The sequence below is a fragment of the Megalobrama amblycephala genome, linkage group LG3 (genome assembly GCF_018812025.1).
Source record: "Megalobrama amblycephala isolate DHTTF-2021 linkage group LG3, ASM1881202v1, whole genome shotgun sequence".
NCBI lineage: Eukaryota > Metazoa > Chordata > Actinopteri > Cypriniformes > Xenocyprididae > Megalobrama > Megalobrama amblycephala.
The window spans coordinates 35032598-35038684 of record NC_063046.1 but is presented as its reverse complement, the minus strand read 5'-3'; positions in this window follow the sequence as shown (position 1 = coordinate 35038684).

Below are 6087 nucleotides of genomic sequence, written 5' to 3'. Positions count from 1 at the left end.
CTTTTTATTTAGACATGAATGCAGTGCAGCTGTATGATAGATAGATAGATAGATAGATAGATAGATAGATAGATAGATAGATAGATATTATATATATATATATATATATATATATATATATGTATTATATATCTAAGCAATAAGGTACGAGAGGCTGTGCTTTATCGTGAATAAGTCACGGCTAAAGGGCGTTGTTAGGCATGAGTTATAAAGTTATAAAACATTACCGAACAATACAAATATTAAAGCCAAAAATATGTATCAGTGCAACTTTCATGAAGTAAACTTTCACTAAAAGCCTTCCGCCGGGAAAAAAAAGTCCCGGACCGTGAACAGCAACAGAAGTTATATTATTACGCCATTAGATGGCAGCAAAGACTGTCTTTATGAGTGTGTCAGTCAGTAGCGAAGACTTTTACATTAAAAAGACTGAATTGTTGTGAACACGGAACAAGACGCAACTGACAAATGCTTTGACAAGTGCTGTCAGTCATGGGAAAACCCCTTAACTGTTAAAAGGACAGGATAATACATTGGACATTTAAACAGATTTTTTATTATGAACATAGGACTGACCTGAAGGAAAATGCTAAATCTAAATGCTGGTAATACACTCGCTCACTTGATCTTTTTCTCACAATACTCTTCTACATAATACAGTAAGCTTCAATGAACAATATCAATTGAGAACATACAGTTTACGTTGCTAAGAGTGGTTGCTAAGGGTGTTGTGTAGTGATACACAGAACCGTTGGGTGAAGCGGTCATAGCCGTTTTATCGAGAATAAAACAGCTACTGACCAATCAGAATCAAGGACAGGAAATAGCCGTTTTATAATATCATATATTATCCTATGTTGAAGCATAGGACAGACAAATAACACTGCAGTTAGACATCTTGAATGCCTGATTCAAAGTTTTCCCCATTTAAAGATTAGTGTGCAGTGCATAAGCACATGTAACACAGGTGTTATTGTAATCTCATGGTTTTGGGTAAAAATGGGCCATTGTTGTGTGCAAGTGCAGGTGAGAATGTTTAAAAAACTATACTCTATGCATGCAACTAGAGAGAGCTCATTATAATGAAGCGGTCTACTTTACAAATGAGTGACACTGGTTTTCACAGCAATGACATAGAAGAACCATTTTGTTTTCCCCTAATACCCTTGCAGTGAACAGATCTAAAAAGAACCTTTTATTCTTAGTGTAAAAATACTGTAATCATCTGAAGAATGTTTTTCTTGCTGCTTTATAGCTAAATCAAAACTTTCATTATTCACAATTTTTGCAATTTCAACACTGAACTGGATTGAATCAACATTGACTTGAGCCAAATAATTAAATTTTTGTCTTTTGCTGCTTAGCTGATTTGAACTAGTTTCATATAATTAATGAAATTTCACATTTATTGAACTGAACTGAACTGAGCCAACAATGAACTGACATGAGCTGAATAATGACACTATTATCTTCTGTAGAGATTCTGTAGAGTTTTCATCACTGGTTCTGTTATTTTCCTATTTTTTTACTGTGAAGTTGCTTTGAAAGAATTTGTATTGTATAAAGTGCTATATAAATAATGGTGCTTTGATTTGAGGGTTTTCATGGATTTGTGGATTTGTCCTATTTTTCACCTTATTCTCAGAACTTGTTGCTATCTTCCTTTGTGCACTCTTTATGTCCCTATCTACACTATATGTGTGACTGAGAGAAAGTGCATTCCACACATTAACATGAGGTCTCTGGCGATGGCCCTGGACAACAGTGTGCACTTCAGTTTCAAGTCTGTGTTTGTGTTTCTGCAAGAGCATGTCTCATTGAATTAACATTCACACACACACACACACAAATCTAGTACTCAACCCTTCACTAGTTTGTTTTTATTGATGTGGTCGAGTTTAGAGACCAAAGAGTAAACTTAAATGAAACCATATGAAATATGTATCGCTGTGAAACAGTTTATTTGTTTCATATTCTATAATCAGCTGTTTTACTTACTAAAAAGTATTATGGTTTTTCCATGTATACTATGGTAATACCATGCTGTTCTTTGAAGCTATGGATATGATAATTCAGTACTATGGTATATAGACTTATACATGTACCATGGCACCACTGCACTTTTAGTAGTCCTAATGGCTGAAAGGCAGTCTCCCTTATAAATAGAAATACTGAAAAATGTAACTAGTTTTGGTCTCAGACCAGCGTTTAGAAGTGATTTTTGTGCGGAAACCACTGGCTGGCATACACTTTAGGAACTATAATTAGCAATTAGCTGCATAGCTTATTATTATTACAGGACACACACCCTGTTTAACACATCTTTGTTTAATTTATTTTTTTGTGCCCTGTCTTTATTTACCCAGCTTGTAGACAGCCAGATCCGTTCTGAGTTGAACCACTTGGGTGTGTTGGCATAGCACTTCAGCCACAACAGCATGCTAATATGCTAAATCCAAACCGAGCTAGTCATCTGTCGACCCAATGTCAGGATTCTATTTATCCTAACTCTTGAAAGACTCAATTCTGATTTCCTACATGATTACAGTACATGTGGTTTGGCCTAAAGGCTGTTCTTTAGCAAGTATGACTTCAGCGCAAATGACATATGACATATTATTTAATATGTTATATACTGTATAGTTGTGTGTTTCTTTGTGGTTTTCAGATTTAAGGGCAAATTAAATCAGCATGTTTGACAAATGCACAAAGAGAAATCTGAAAAGATATTACATTTCTTAAGAAAAGAATGTTAAAGGGGTCATGACATATTTTTTTAAAATTATTTTAAAATGTTCTTTGAGATAAACTTATAATTTTATTATATTTTTTTGCTGTCATTTTATTTGCAAAAATTATTTTCAACATTCATTCTGGCCCTCTATCTGAAATGATCAGTTTTAAGGGGCGGCTTTACTGAAACGACCACTGTTATGATTGGCTAATGTCACTGCATATGAAGTAAGTGTTTGTACACTATTGCATGTGAGTAAGTGTTTTGAAATTATTATCCATATAAAACCCTCATTTACAAAGCATTATGAAATTGTTGCGCTTTGCAATGAAGCTAATGTCAGATCCAATTCAGTTTACTGCTTCATCTTTCAACAAAAGTTTCTTTGCAAACTCTCCATTACACTTTGCCTCTTTTACAAAACAATCTGCAGTCAAATGCTCTGAACAAACATATAATCCTCTTAACCATCCTGAAAAACCATTAAAATAAACCAACCATTTGTCCCTGACACTGGGGTCCTTCTGAAGGCTGTACAGAGGTGCAAACTCCATTTGTCCTGTTGTCAGGAGTAGCTCAAGCACGTGGAGTACATCAGAAATTCTGTATACTGTGACGCTCGCTTCTGGTGTAGACAGTTGTCAGTAGGTGTGGCCAAATTATGTTATACAATGATACATTGATGTCTTGTTCTAGAAGCAGTCATATGTAAATTTATACAACAGTTCTGTCTGGTTCTTGAATCTGATTGGCTGATAGCCGTGCGATATTTCAGTGATAACAGCACTCCTACTTTTTCAGTTTGTATCACTCCGCTTGAAGTGACCGTCATGGTGGCCGATCAAATCCACCATCATTTTTGAGAATACTACTTGTTGTACCACGAACTGTTGTTTTAATAGTTTTTTAGACGAGAATGTAGTTATTTAGACCTGAATATGTGACTCATATTTAAAAATAGCACCTATTTTACAATTTGTTTTGACGTTTTCTGAGATGCGAGCTCCAGGGCGTCAGCGGCCGCTCAGTGCTCGTATACGCGCCGAGAACAGCTTAATCTCGGTCAGTGCTTCGGGGATTTGCCGCTGGCTCTTATAGTGGTTAAACGTGAGACATAATTCAATTTGAGTACATTAAACGGGCAATCTTTGCTAACTGTGGATTATCCCTTACTTAATGCACGACGTAGAAGCAAAGAACCACCCAACGCGAAGCGGATTTGCCAACGTATTTGCCATTTGAGATCACAAGTCCCACAATATCCAAACAAGCCATTTTTGGAACTTGGTTTTAAAGGGTTAGTTCACCCAAAAATGGAAATTATGTCATTAATGACTCACCCTCATGTCGTTCCAAACCCGTAAGACCTCCGTTCATCTTCGGAACACAGTTTAAGATATTTTAGATTTAGTCTGAGAGCTTTCTGTCTCTCCATTGAAAGTGTAGGTACGGTGCACTGTCCATGTCCAGAAAGGTAATAAAAACATCATCAAAGTAGTCCATGTGACATCAGTGGGTTAGTTAGAAGTTTTTTAAGCATCTAAAATACATTTTGGTCCAAAAATAACAAAAACTACGACTTTATTCAGCATTGTCTTCTCTTCTGGGTCTGTGTGTATCCACAGTGATGCTGCTTCTTCTTCTTCTACGGCGGTTGGCATCCAGCTTATTGGTGCATTACCGCCCCCTTCTGCTCCGGACAGTGACGCTGATGACGTGTTATCCGGTGCGCCCGAGCTTCGTTTACAGTCTGAGGGAGATGCACGCTGTATTCAAGCTATTCTACATTGTTTGTATTTTGGTATTGCTATATTTTTTAAAATGGTGCGTAGGTGTGCATGTCACGGATGTCCTAATCGCGTCACAGTCCAGAGCAGAAGGGGGCGGTAATGCACCAATAAGCTGGATGCCAACCGCCGTAGAAGAAGAAGAAGAAGCAGCGTCACTGTGGATATACACAGACCCGGAAGAGAAGACAATGCTGAATAAAGTCGTATTTTTTGTTATTTTTGGACCAAAATGTATTTTAGATGCTTCAAAAACTTCTAACTAACCCACTGATGTCACATGGACTAACGTTACTTTGATGATGTTTTTATTACCTTTCTGGACATGGACAGTGCATCGTACCTACACTTTCAATGGAGGGACAGAAAGCTGTCGGACTAAATCTAAAATATCTTAAACTGTGTTCTGAAGATGAACGGAGGTCTTATGGGTGTGGAACGACATGAGGGTGAGTCATTAATGACACCATTTTCATTTTTGGGTGAACTAACCCTTTAAGCTTAAAAAATTAGCATGTTTTAATGGTACAAAGACCACTTAAATGTCAAAAGATCAAGAAAAACTTCATCTTATGTCATGTCCCCTTTAAGTTGTATGTGACCTTCTGGAAAAAAAAAAAAGGATTTTTTTTATACAAACTGCACACATGACAAGCTTTCCATTTATAGAGCCATTTTCTAAAGCCCCCCATCTCAGAAAACACAAAATTGTGGGTTATTCTTGAAAAATTACAGCAGACAGGGGTGGCATTTTGCATCATAGCTAAGTAAAAAAAAAATATATATATATATTTTTTTTTCCAAAATACATTCAAATGTACTTTTGGGTTTCTATACAACCACTGATGATGAATTACTGTACAGTTTACTGTGTCTTCAAAATCAATTGGTAAAGAGTCAACAATCATATTCAGCTCACAAGTCTTTAGTTGTGTTCCAAATGACATTCACTATGCACTATGTATGTATGCACTCTAACGACTAGTGTATGAATTTTAGCAGGTTATTTTGTTATCCAACATTATAGCCCGATAGCCCACTGTTACCTAAGGAAAGCTGCGACTGTTGATTGCATGAAGTGTCCACCATTCAGCACTTAGTTTTTTCTGTTAAATAAGTGCATCGTCCGGGTATTTGATGTGCACTTTTTCTTGTCGTGAACGCACTACTACAAAATGGCATAGAATAATGCATAAGTACACAAATTGGGATGTACCTTATATCTTAATGGTTAATTGCACAGGTCTTAATGGTGTTCTTCAAAGAGACTGGCCTACTTTAATGAATGGTAAAGCTGTAAAATCATCATACGCATACTTAAAATATGCAGCCGTGTGTCATGTCTGGATTTTGTGATCCACAGGTCCTGTCCTGACTGTGAGAACTGGCGAAAAAGCTTTGTGTACTGGAAAGTTCTGAAGGGTATTCTGGATCCATGAATTTCCAACCCAAACATCATGAATCAGTAGACCCGACGGACTTTGCCTCTTTTATATTATGTGTCTCAAATAACATGATTTAGGCTCTTCTGTACATTAGTTTCAACTGACTGCTCTTTCAAATTTC